A 13477-nucleotide genomic window follows, 5' to 3' on the forward strand; every position below is an offset into this window, starting at 1 on the left:
ATTTTATTCCCTTCTGGCACCGGGCCTGAGCTGCCGTTTCAGAGCTGGGCACACGAAGTGACAGTGCCAGGCCTGGGCAGAGAGCAGAGCGGGTGGCCCTGGCAGGGACTGATGCCAGCCCAGGCCTTGGCCTCTCCACAGACCCTGCAGAGCTTTCCCAGCAGGGCTGAGCCCAGCTCTGAGCTCCTCCCTGGCACAGAGACTCTCCCAGCTGCAGTCACAGCTCCTGCTGCACGGACACTGCCTGCTGAACACCCTCCCTGCCACATCTGTGACTGTAAATACCACGGAGGCCTCCACAACCCTTGTTTATACATTTCTGTGTTGTTCCTTTTGTATTTTATATGTGTATAAATATGCATTGTTTTATACTGGACTCAGTATGGTGACACAGAGCATTTCAAACACAGGCTGCTTCACATTTCTCCGTGAACTCCTTTTGTAACTGTGTTGTTGGTTGTGTTGTTTTGGATATTCCACAGTAATAAAGGCTCAAGGACTGAAAATGAAACGTTTCCCCCAGCTCTGGAGTCTGGCCAGGAGCCAGGGCAGGGAGGTGACCCCAGAAGCACCAAAAGGACTCGAGGATGATTTTGGCCAAGGTCTGTCCCCTCTGCAGCCACCGTGTCCAGCTGTGTCACCAGGTGTCCCTGAGCAGTTCCAGGCACAGCCTGTGGTGGAAGGATTTTGTCACACAGATCTGGGGACGTTTCAAGCAAGTGAAAAGGAAATGCCCAGTTTGAATTCTGCTCCCTGGAGCAGCTCTGCCTCTCCCTGTGTCCCAGGCCAGCCATGTCCCCCCGTGGAATATTCAAACTCCTTCCAGCCTGTGCTAAAACTGCCTGAAGCTGCTTCCCATTCAGGTCATCAAAGGCCCAGGGGAGCCCTGCATTTTCTAATTAATCCTCTAATTAATGACCGATGAAAACCAGGGCCTTTCCTCTCCCTCTTCTTCATCCTCTGCTTTTCCTGGCCATATTAAAAAAAGCACCTGAGGCCTGTGAATGGGGAGGAAAGCGCCCTGGGAAGAGGATTTGGAAATGTTGGAATGTGTCAGCTTGGTGAGTTTTGGATTACTTCAGTTCTGTTTGAGGATGGCCTCTAAGATGAGGTACAGATAAGCTGAAGGTTTATCAGCCTTTGGGATCTCTCCAGCACTCCTTCCCTTCAGATCACAAACTCCTTCTTCAGCAGGATGGCTCTGATTCAGTGTTGATTCTGTGAGTCCTCCTAGAGCAGAATTTCAGCTCCAGTTAAAACCAGTCCCACCAGGAATCCCCCAGTGCTCAGTGTCACCAGCTGCAGGTCCCCTGGCAGGACTGGCTCCAAGGGCTCATCCCAGCCAGGCTGTCCCTGGGGACAGAGGTGTCCCCCTGGCCTGCAGTGGGGACAGTTGGCTCTGCTGTGCAGGACAGAGGGGAGGGCTGCAGGCAGCCCCAGGCTGTTGTGTGCATGCAGAGCTGGGGGTTTGGGGACCTCTCAGCCCTCGGGGAGTTGCTCTGGGAGTCTGATCTTGGGGTTAACTCCCTGCCAGATGAACATTTACCCATCTGAGCCCGAGTTCCTCCAGCCTAACTCGCGACTCCAGCAGCACTGCTCCTGATTTACAACAGCAAAAGCCATCTCAGTTGTAACCTTATGTTCCTAGCAGAACAAAGATGAATTTTGCTGGATTTTACGGGGCTCCCTTTCCCGCAAACCCATCCCAGGTTTTGCAGGGTCAGACCCGCCCTGGCTGCAGCTCTGTAGGAACGACTGTCCCCTCCGGGGGTGGGACGGAGGCAGAACCCGGCGCTTTTTCTGCGCAGCTCGGGGCAGTGGTGGCTGTGCGGGGCGCGAGTGGCGGTGCCTGCTGCGTGCAGGGAAGCGCTGCCGGGGCAGAGTCCCCAGCCCTGCCCGGCCAGGTGGGTGTTTTGCTGACTGGCTCAGTATCGCTCATCCCTTCCAGCCAAGGCGAGTTGCCGGGAGGTTGCGTAAAGCAGAGCTCCCAAATATGCGAGAGCATTCCTGACTCCTTGCCCGGAGCCCACCGGCTCCTTTTGAAGATTGAGATAGGAGCGATGAAGGCGATTTTCACCCCGAGCACCAAAGGTCGTGTGAAAGCACCGAGTGTTTTGCAAAGGGCTCCCTCGGGAGCTGCCAGGACCCTGCTCTGTGCTCAGAAACGCTCACCTGAGCTGCTCTGGGAGCTGCGGGTGGCACAGGGGGTGTGCCAGACCCCAGTGCCCGTCCCTGAGCCCTTGTCCCTCATTCCCACCCTGGTCAGGACTGACTCCCCTCCAGGGTGACTCCCCAGCCTCCAGCACTGGCAGGTCTCAGATGAAAACACAGAGGAAGCCCATTCGTTGTTTTAATCACTCAACATCTACAAAACTGGAAGCTTTCAAACCAATTGTAGTTAATGATCATCTTCCAATTCTTAGAGCTCAGTAGCAGGAATTAGCTGCCCGTGAGCCAGCCCTGGCAGGCCGGCACAGGCTGAGGGAAATCCTGACGCAGGAATCCCACTCTGGCATCCCAGCTCTGCTGCTCGCACGCTGGGAGCTGCTTTCTCCCCCCGCTGGGGAGGAAAGGAAACTTCCTGAGTGCTCCTGGTGAAAAAGCGACCACAGAGACAGAGATGCATAAAAAGGAGCAGCAGGCTGAGAGCTGAGTTGTGCAAGAGCTCTGGTATCCCCAGCGCTGGGTGGAGGGCTCCGCTCCTCACTTCTACAAACAACACCCAGTTTCTGTGTCTTTATTCTTGCTTATTCACTCCTTGCATCATCGGGCAGGCAGCTGAGGAGCTCGGTGTGTGGTGTGGCTCTGCAGGGCTGTGAAGGGAAAAACAGCATCCTGTGTTTTGTTAGGACATCCACGTGAGGTGCCGTGGTGCTGTGCTGGGCATGGGAAGAGAGGATTGAAGTCGGGGAAATCAAAGCTTGCCTGCATCTGGTTACAAGTGTGCAATGAATGCTTTAAATAAACCTGCTGAGGGTTCCCCCAGCTCTCACTTACTTCCCCAGGTAGTGCCTTGGATTTATAGAATTAAATTTTGGTTGAGTGGGGCACCAGGACCTCCCAGACTCAGCTGGAAAGTGGCCATGGAATCAGAGCTCAGTGCTCACAGTCAGGGTGCACAGGCTTGGGACTCACCTCAGTGGGTTGGGAGTTGTCTTGGCTGCACTTCTGACTGGGAGCCCTGGGAAGGCTGAGCCCCAGCTCTGAGGCAGCCCAGGCATGAACTGCTGAATAACCAGCCTTTGGTAAAGCTGCTGCTCTGTGCCAGCCCCTGACTGACTGAGTTGTGATTTTGCCTCCCTGTAGCTCTGTCCTTTGGGGCACAGCCCACAGCAGCTCTGTGTGTTCATGCTCGGGTGTGGCATTGCAGGGTTTCTGATCCAGTTGCTATAAAAGACTGATGAAAATGAAAGGGGGATTTCTCCACAAACTGCAGAAGGTATTTCTTTCCATCTCCTTCCTCTTTAGTTAATTTGTAGTCATTGTGGGCCTGCTGTCCAGCCTGACCACCCCGGCCTGGCCACGCTCCTCTAAGTGAGCCAGGCAGGATTTGCTGGGAGGGGATCCCAGCTGGGCCAGGACTGCTCTGGGAGCTGCCAGGCTGGGACAGGAGCTGCATGTGGCTCCAGAAAAGCCCATTTCCCCCTTTGTGCTGCCACAGGGGCTCAGGACAGACCAGTGTCACCAGGGTGTCCCCTCAGTGTCTGTGGCTGGGACAAAATCTGCAGCTGGGTGAGTTCAGACACTGGGAATCACAGCAGGAATTGCTCCTGTCTGCTCTCCCTGCCTTCATAACCTCCCAGAAGGATCTGGGGATCTTAGAAGGAATAAACAGGGCAAGAAAATAGTATTATTAACTGGAACAATCATGCTAGCTGTGCCTGGCCACAAGGAGCCAACGGGCACTGAGGGATCCTACAGGATCCCAGAGCTCCTCCCTGGATGAGCCGGGCTCTGCCTCCAGCCCCGGGAGGAGCTCGGCATCCAGGCAGGGAAGAACTGCCCCAGAGATGGTTTGTGTCTGCATCTGCCTCAGTGCTGGCGTCAGGAGGCATCCAGCTCTGCAGCTGGCACTGCTCTGCACTGCTGGCCCGTCCCTGTCAGTCAGGGGCTGCGTTTAACCCGTTCCTCTCTGAGCTGGGTCCCTCCTCCTGCTTCCCCAAGCATTTCCTGATGGGTTTCCTCTCCCATTTCACTCAGCTTTAGGTGAGGAAGGCTCTGGTGAAGCCAGAGCTAAGGGGTGCTGGGGGTTCTGCTGCTGCTCTGTCCCCTGCAAGTGCTCCCCTCTTCCCATGGAAGAGGGGAATTCTGCAGCTGGAATGTGTTGTACCAACAGTCAGAGTGATGTGAGTTTTACACACACAGAGAACTCACAGAACCTGTTTGTCCAAAGCCCTGACAGTCAGTGATGCTTTAATGGCTTTTACACTGCAAACATGCTTTTATTTTTTCAACCTTACCTTTAAAAATAATATTGTAAAATATGAACCAGCCAAGCTGGACAAGGAGCTGATAGTGAGGACTCCAGAGCTGCTGTGTGGCCCACAGGGTGATGCTTAATCCTTCTAAGACAAAATCTTCAGGAAATGAAGAGCTTTGGGAAATGGAAGTGCTCTGGACAGCCTGTGATGTTTATTGTAAAATACCTGGATTTGCCATGGTCCAGCCTTGCAGAGACCTGGCTGCTCCCCTCTCCAGGCAGTGCTGGAACAGGACAGTGATGCCAAAGGACTCCAGCTGGGAGCCCCTCCTGTTCTCCCACTGCCTGGAAGAGCAGAGGGAGCAGGCTCTAAGCCCAGCAGCTGGGTGTGGAGTATTTGTGTGTTTTCTGATAACACAGGCTGGGGATCTTCCCTCCTCATATTTAATTTGCCCTTTCCTCCAGCCCTCTGTCCTTATCAAATCGCTCCTGGCATTGCTTCCCTCCCAGCTTCCTTTTCCCCAAACCCCTGATACAAGATCCAGCTGCTGAGAGATGTAGTAAAGATTTCCCTGTTGAGTAAGGAGAGCCCTGGGCTTTCTCATGGGCTCATTCTTTTCCACAGTCAGGAATTTATTGATGATCTTAATCTCAGGCCAGGCAACGTCACTGTCACTGCGTGGTGACAATAAATGTTTTTGAACAATCTGCTGATGGATTTATTTGTCTTCCCATGAGGATCCCAAGGGCTAGGAGGGCTTGGGAAAAGGGAGTTTCTGTTCATGCCTTTTCATCCCTCTGAAGTGGTGGCAGGATGGAATACCTGGGAATGGCAGTTCTGGCTCCCAGGAAACACTTTCACAAGCCTCTTTCCAGCTTTCACTGGGGAAATGGCCAGGTTCTATCCATCAGCTGCCTTGGGATGCTGTGCAGACGTGAGTGCCCCTCACCATTCCTGCCCAGGGCTCCCCAGATTTGGGTCTTTATCCTCAGTGTTCCTCTGGGGAGAGTTCAGGCACAAAACCAGCCCAGCCTTAAGTCTCTTTTTGGGATAGGAGGAATCTTTTTCCAGGTCAGGTGTGCTCTGGCTTCTTGCTCCATGCAATGGGGATAAGAAGTGGCCCCCACATCCCAGGGTGGTGCAGGGTTTAATTACTGTTTGTAAATGTCTGGGAGATGAGCTGATAAAGGGCCCCTGATGCACTGCTCCAGGCTGTTCCCAACCCGCACTGCCACCTCCCAGCCACTTCCTGGGGACAACAGCCATCCCCTTTGGAGCAGGACGCAGTGGGACACTCTGGGATCACCCTCCTGGGATTTTCATGTATCCCATGGCAGCGGGGTGTCTTCCAGGCTGCACTCACCTGGAAGGAGTTTTCTTTGCTTCCCTGGTAGGTTTGTGTGACTGAGGCTGCAGAGTCTGGAGTAAATCTGGAGTAAATTCATTGTTCCTTGTTAGGTGGGAAGTCTTTGGCAGGAAGATTTTATTCCCTTGGTGAGGGAATCCATGTTGGGATGGCCTACAAGACAAACAGGAAAGGGATGTAAATACCAGCCCAGGCACTGAGGAAGGAGAGTGCACCCAGCAGGGAATGTGAGAAAGGAAAAGAACTCGTGGGACAGGACCGTGTGGAGAAGCTGCTGCTGGACTGGAAAAGTGCTGGGCAGAGCCGATTTCCAGGGACAACACTGAACTCAGTCCTGAGCACAGGAACAAAAGCACCATTAGCAATTTCAGGGGATCTAAGAGAAGAGCTCCCAGCTGGAGTCAGATAAACTCTGTCCTCACCCCAGGTCTCACCCTCAGCAGGCAGAGGGCCAGGAGATCTCTTGGAGCTTGGTACATTATGCACCAGTGTGGCTTCTCCTGAAGCCTCTGGTATTTCCAGTGTTGTGGGGTGTTCTGGTGATTCCTTACAGCTATTCCAAAATCCCAGGGTGGTTTCTGGATGGTTCTCCCAGCAGAGGTTCAAAGGGGCCTTCCCAGAATCCATGGAAGTGTCCTGTGATACTTCAATCCAATGCCCTAAGGAGCTCTGGATTTGTGTCTGAAGGTGCTCCATGGGGGAGCAGAGCCACGGTCAGCAGCACCAGCCTCTCTCCCAGCTCCAGGCTCAGGGATGTGGAGAAAGCCATTTCCCACATTTTTTCAAATTAAATCCTCATGTGGTTTGGGCCACAAACACTGCCAGGGCAAAAGTGGTATTGCTTTGCTTGCAGAAATGCTGAGTTTCAGAAGGGAAAAGGGCTTGGTATGCCTTTGAATTGCCTTTACCTGTGGGTGATGACCAACAAAGGCAAACCCACGTTTGAAACCCTGTTGTCTCCCTGTGAGTGCTTACAGCCACCAGCAGCACTCGCACCAGAATCTGGGAGAGCTTCCCAGGGGTAGGAAGGGCTCTCTGAGGCTGCCCAGGACTTGCCACTCTGGCAGGAAATGTCTCTGAGTGACTGCTGTGTCCACAATTCTCCATCACCACTGCGTGTCTCATTTTGTTCGGGGCCCCGTGGAATTGCTGTCCTTGCAGTCAGGAACCCGTGGTGCCAAGGGTTATGTGAGTTACCCCAAATCACAGAATAGATCACAGTGAAATGGGGACAAAATCCTTCAGATTGCCAGGATGAAGCTTTACCTCCTGCAGCCTCCTCTGGCATTTAAAGCTTTCATTGCTGACTGCTCCGATTGGTTTCCCTAATGGACTGTAATGAGAGGAAACATCAGATGGCCAGGCCTCGCTCACTCAGTGATGTGGGAGTGTCCAGCTCAAGCTGGACAGGAGAAAGAAAATCTCTTATTACATATTCAAACACAAAAAGATTGTGCTTTTTCCCTGTCTTTTTCCCTTGTTTCCTATGGCAAGCTGGTGATATGTTGGGATGTTGAACTGCCTTTGTTGTAACACAGGGTTTGGTCCCAGAGCTGAGGATGGCTTTGAGGTCTGCTTGGACACTTTTCCCTTGTTTCTCACTCCTTTTTTTTTCTCCCCGCTCAATTTTAATCTGTCACTCAAAAACAAATCCTCCAGTGACTACACAAAAGTTCCTTTTTGCTGAGTGAGAGCAGTGACCACGAAACTGCAGTATCTGTCCACCTTCTTCTTCTGAGATATCTCTTTGTCTATAGTCATAAATTATCAGCCACTGCCATCTTTTAAATAGATAGTTTCCTGTTCTGCCTCTTGTAGGTTAGATATTATCTCCCCCAGTAAATCATGAGTCAGTGATTAATTCAAGAAGGCCGTTCCCAGAAGCAAATTCTTACAATGTTAAAATTAATACGATGCAGAGCCATTATACCATGATAGAGAAAATAATTATGGCCTGCAAACCAGTTTAATCAACACAGAACATGCTGGGGCAGGTGCTCAGCCTGTGCAGTGCTCAGCCAGAGTTCAGAATCCCAGTGCAGGGGCTGTGTGAGTGAGCAGGATTGTGGCAGCTGAGCCCCTGGATGGCTCAGTGTGCTCTTTGCACACCCAAATGGGGAGGGAAAACACCTTTGCTGATGTGTAAATACCATCAGGTGACTATAAAAGCATGAATTGCTTCAGGAAGGTGCATGCAGCCAGTTAAGGTGTCTCAGCTGATGAGTGGCAGGTTATTAAGCTGATTAAGTTGTGTCTTCACTCGGTGTTGAGCAGCTCTGCAAAGTCATTGCATGTTCTGGAGTCTGCCTCAGCACAGGGATGGGGCTGCTCTAGGAGCTGTCTGAGAGGGGACAACTCACTGGGGAGTGGCTCAAAATTGGGGAAAAATCTCAAAAACTCTCTCTAAAAATAACAAAACAATCCCCAAGCAATCAGAGCTACAGCAAGACACCACAGAAGGGACAAAGCAGCCCAGGAGGTGTGTGTATGTTATTATAAACCATCTGATAATGGGTAATGACACTTGGTGTTCTGTTAACAGCTCCCACATCTCAAAACAGCCTGAATTCCTGTGGATGAGCCTTACAAAACCCTGCTGCAGCCTGGGCACCTGCAGGGCTGGGCAGCAGGCACAGAACAGTTAAGTGACTTGCACAAGGGTGAATCAGCAGGACTTGAGGAACTCAACCTGAAGGCAGGTGTTGAGCTGGAGGAACTGGCACAGCTCCCCAGCAGAGCCCCCAGGTGTGACCCTGCACCCCCTGAGCCCAGCAGTGCCCCCAGGTGCCACCTGGCAGTTCCATTTTTAGAGTTAGGATGGCCAGAACCATTCCAGTACCACCAGTGCTGGTATTATTTGATTTCTTGTATTGCTTTTCAAATCCCACAGATTTCATGCTTTAATTTAAACTGTGCATCGAGGTAGGTGCCCTTCCGAGTTTCCAAATTTTAATCCCTTAATGCAATCCTCCTGTTGCATGGAAAGCTGAATGATTCTGGGAATGAGGAAGATCAAATTTCTCTGCTGTCTACAGAGCAATTTGTACAGGCTGGGAGCCACAGCACATCTAAAATCTCAACTGTAACTTCTGAGCTGGGCCTAATTAATGCAGCATGTGGGCAGAATGCTTTATTTGCAGTACCACACCTTTGCTGCCTCTCTTCTTTTCCTGGGCTTTTCAGAAAGAGGACTGGGCAGGATTCTATTTATAGAGCCAAATAAATCCAGCCCTGCCTGTGCTGTACGTGATGTCTCCAGCTTTTCAGATGTGGTCCCAAGAAGGGCTGAATGCCCTTCATGTCCTACTTCTGCCAATCCCAGTGGGAACTGGAAGGTCTGGGACCATAGAAGATAAAAGAAACAGCTTTATACTAACACAAATGTGGAATCATTACAGTGTGTAGCATGGGAAGAACTGAAGTTCCTGATCTTTAGGAACACTGTGTGAACTTCATTATTTGTCTTGTCTGCCAGTTACCAATGGACAATACTCTGGAGCTGCCTTGGTTCCTGTCCTGGTGATTTGAGAGCTGGATTCTGGCAGTGACCTGACACCCCCTCCCTGAATGGCACTGGAGGCAAAGAGAACAGGGAAAGGCTTGGGATGGAAGAGTGAGGCAATGGGCAGTTGGGGTGGAATTCCACTCATCCAGACACGAGGATGAAGGGGTTTAACTGTGTTGGGCAGGAGCAAGAAGGAGCAGAGAAGATGCCAAGCTCCAAGAGGGGGAATGGATGAGCCAAGGGCTGATTAAAAACCCCATCCAGCTGGAACCTGTGCTTGGCCACAGCAGCAGCAACCCTGGAATGACTCAAACCCTTCAAGGAACAACCAGGAATGGCTGGGAAGGGAATGAAGCCTCCTGCTCTGCTTGGCCTTAATAAAGGCTGAAGGGAAGAGTGGCAGGCAGTGCTGGCTGCTGCAGGAGGTGCTGTTTTACAGAGAGATCACAGGGAACTCCTCCTGCTCCTTTTCCTCCCTCAGCTGAGCTGGTCCTGGCTGCATGCACAGACAAGTGGAATGGTGCTACTATGGTGCTAAAAATAACAAACCCCAAATATGGGCCACCTCCAGAAAACTGGGAGAGCTTTGCAAGGAATCAGACCCCAAGAAATCGGTCCCCAGTTCTTGTGTGCACTCACAATTCTGGTGGATTCAGCCTTTCCTGCAAAAATGCCCTCTGACTTATCAAGCATTACAAATCATCTTTTCCACTTCTTTTTATTTACAGGAAAACGCTTCAGGACAGACCAAAAATTGAGGTGTGTGTGTGATGCAACTCTCTGAATTTCAGCAGAGCTGCTCTGACGTGGGCTGCTCCAAAATTACAGCAGATTTCTGAAGATGTGGTCTGAGAGTTCATCTGCAGGGAGCAGGGATCTTGAGCCAGCTGTTCCTTATCAGCAACCAGCACAGAGCCTGCACTGCCCTGGCCATGGGGTCCATCTCCACGTGGCCCTGCCATGTGCTTGAGGTTGTCCAGCCTGTGCTCTGTGGCCAGAGGGCTTGTGCTGAGGGAAGCAGGACCTGCCCCATTCTCCTGGGGCTGATTATTAAAATTGCAGCAGGTTTCCAGAGCAGCTGATAAAAAACTGCATCTGCAACCTCCTTCTGCCCTGGTGCTGCCAGGCTTGGCTGCTGCTGCCCAGCCTGGGAGGGCTGGATGAAATCCCTGCCCAGCAAGGGCAGCTCCTGCTTGGGCAGCACGTTCCTGACTCCTTCCAGTACAGCACGTGCCAGGGAAAGGCCCCAGAGCCCTTCCTGTGCATTCAGCTCTGGGTTTGGCACATCCATCATCACCTCTGTGCTGCTGAGGGTAATTGGAGATCAGGCACCTCCACACCCTTGGAGATTCAGCTCCTGCACGCCTCAGAGTGCCCTCAGAGTCCCTGGAACTGTGTTTGGGTGATGCAAGGGGAACTGTGCTGCCAGGGAAATCCAGCAGGAGCAGCTCCCAGCCCCGGTGGCCTGGGTCCTGCAGGGATGTGTGCAGGCAGGGGTGAACTGGCAGAGTGACACAAGTGGGTCAAGTTGGGTGTTCTAGGTCAGGCACTGAGAGGCAAATAAGCTCTCTCCACTGCCTGAATTACAAATGGGTAACTTCCCATCCTGGCATTTATCTCTGACTCAAGGAATGTTCTCCAGAATGGCTGAGGGGGACACAGCCAAGTCCTTCAGATGGGGGAAACCAAGCCAGCAGCCCCCAAAAAATCTGGTGTTGATGGGTTCAGTGCTTCCCCTCCTGACCTGCTGCAGGAACTCTTCTCCAGGGATAAAGCCTAGGAGAGAAGCAGCCAAGCCCTTGTGTAGTTTGTGGTCTGGCCTCCTGCCCACTCTGCCCTTCAAGCAGGAAATTCTCAAAGGGAAGGGAGTGCTTTGTGAAGCTCTCTGCAGACTCTGCCTGCTCTGCTTTAGTCACAGCTCAGCATCAGGTCAGCTGGCACTGCTGGAAGCTGACCAGGCAGACTGATGGCGCCTACAGAAAGTCTTAAAGCAACGTCTCCACCTTGATCATTTTCCCCTCATCTTTTTTTTTTTTTTTTTTTTTTTTTTGTCCTTTACGTCCTTGATTGCTGTTATTCAACCCTGAGATAATGCACCCCTGATATCATTGAGATGGGAGAGACAAGCAAGGAGCAAGAGATCAAAGGAAAGAGAAGAAAGAGAAGATGCCAAAGGCAGAAGAAGAAAGAGGGGAAGATGCCAAACGCTGCCTTGATTTACCTACTTTACATATCCAGTACTGAGTTTCAGAAATCCTTCATGTACGTAATTTTGGGAGTTCTGGGGTTTCCACGTAGTCCCCAGACAGCAGGAGGCTGTGGAAGGGCATCCTCCTTCCCCCAGCTGAGGAAGCAGCTGGAAAAGTGCATCCAGAAAGCCCAGGGGGCCCTTGGCACCTGCGAGCATCGGCTGGGCTTGAAAAGGAGCCGGGCCGGGAGCGGACTGGGAAAGCGCTGAGGGTTTAACGCATATTTCTGCTTCCCTCTGCTGGTGGAAGGAAGCTTGGAAGGTGTAATTCCTGAAAATCAGGGATCCCCGGGAAGGGCGGCACAAGGCGGAGAGAGGGGTCCCCTGGTGGTGGCCCTGCACAAGGATTAACTGCGCCGGGTGCTCTGAATGTGTGCCTGAAGAAACGAGACGTGTGTGCCCTGGAGGGATCAAAAAGTTGGGAAAAGCAGGGCCAGAGCTGCTGGGTGCGAGACGGGGAAGTGACACAAATGAGCTGATCTATCCGGAGTCATTTTTTTTTTCAATACTGCATTACCATTTCTTGTTCTGTAATCTTTGTGCAAAGGTAATTTAATGACCTTGATCAAAATTTGGTTGCTCTTCTTGTCTTGGATCATTATCAGTGGTAAAAAAACCCAACCAAACAAACAAAAAACCCCCAAACTCATAAAATTCAAACATTTTTGTTACTCACTTGGTTATCTGGAAATCCCTTTGACTGACAGTTATTTTTTAATTCCCAGTTTGAGATCACTTTCCTGTGGTGTTTATAAGGACTGGAGGAAGACTTGAGACCTAAAAAGAACAGCCAAGAATAGCAACACTGAATATGGAGATGCAGGAAACATGGGAACACAACAGCATTTGAAATGGGACTTGTAAAATAAAGGCAAATCCAACATTAATGCAGTGTTCCCATCAGGAAATCAGCAGCCACTCCTGCATTTCATTTCCCTGTTTTATTTAAAATAAAAAACCAGAAACCCTTGGGAGCACTGCTGTTGCTGAATGTTTTGTTTGATGGCATTTCTTACTCCCTTGCGCTGCTTTATCCCCAAGAGGAAGAATTTTGGATCTGGAACATCTCTAACCCACAGTGGCTATAAATAGTTCTAGATATCCCTCGATTTGCTCCAGTAATGAACCCTGCCTGTGCTTTGGGTGGAAAACCTCGGCGTGGTCGAGGTTTCCACCCTTCAGCTCTGCCCTCACTGTACTAAGTGCTGGTTATTTTCAGGACGTGGCACCGAGTGGTGCTGTTCTGCTTGAGGTACCTCGTGTTCCACAGCATCCCTGAGATGGAAGGGCAGGGATCAGCTCACAGCACACACGCCTAGTGTCATCCCACACTAGTACCCAGTGTCACGACTCAGGGCAGAGCTGTGATTTTGTTTCTAAGCTCAGTTGCAGCTCTGAACCTACGGTGGGGCCCGAGGCTCCAGAGCTGGCCCGAGTCAGACACTTGTTATTTCTATTGAGAGAACCCTGCGCTGAGGGCTCGGGGGCGAGAGGAGTCCATCTGAGGGATGAGGTGTGGGATGAGGGGGGGGCCCTGAGTTAGCGCCCGCAGGTGAGGCCTTTGGATGGCGCCACCGGAAGTCGCCTCATGGCTCAGCCCCGCCCAGGTGAGGCGGCGCGGGCCCTGCTGGGAACGGCGGGAACCTGAGCGGCTGAGGGGGAGAGCACCGGGGAGACCCCCGGCCCCGCTCAGGTGAATTGTGCGGTCTGTGTCCGCCCTTACCTGCCGGTGCATCCCCGGCCCTCGGCGGCACCGTAAAATGCGGACACCCTGTTACTGAGACAACAGCCGCCTCAGCTCTCCTCCAATCACCGTGCCTGTTACTTCGAGCACTCTGACAGACGCCCAATCAGAGGCGAGTTCTCAGCGCCACCGCGGCTGGTTTAAGGTGGCGCGGTGGAAGCACTTCCCGCATACACCTTAAGGCGGCTGTGGC

General features: G+C 51.9%; 1 long non-coding RNA gene across 1 annotated transcript; it reads right to left on the minus strand.

Moving 5' to 3' along the window:
- Nucleotides 1–2354: 2354 nt before the first annotated feature.
- Nucleotides 2355–13322, minus strand: LOC134053891 (uncharacterized). Its single transcript, XR_009933975.1, has 4 exons — nt 13264–13322; nt 12217–12317; nt 5785–5940; nt 2355–2813 (listed from the first exon to the last, which is right to left on the minus strand). It is a non-coding gene; the product is annotated as an uncharacterized LOC134053891 (long non-coding RNA).
- Between the last annotated feature and the right edge of the window lie 155 nt (nt 13323–13477).

This window comes from Cinclus cinclus, chromosome 26 (assembly GCF_963662255.1).
Source record: "Cinclus cinclus chromosome 26, bCinCin1.1, whole genome shotgun sequence".
Taxonomy (NCBI): domain Eukaryota; kingdom Metazoa; phylum Chordata; class Aves; order Passeriformes; family Cinclidae; genus Cinclus; species Cinclus cinclus.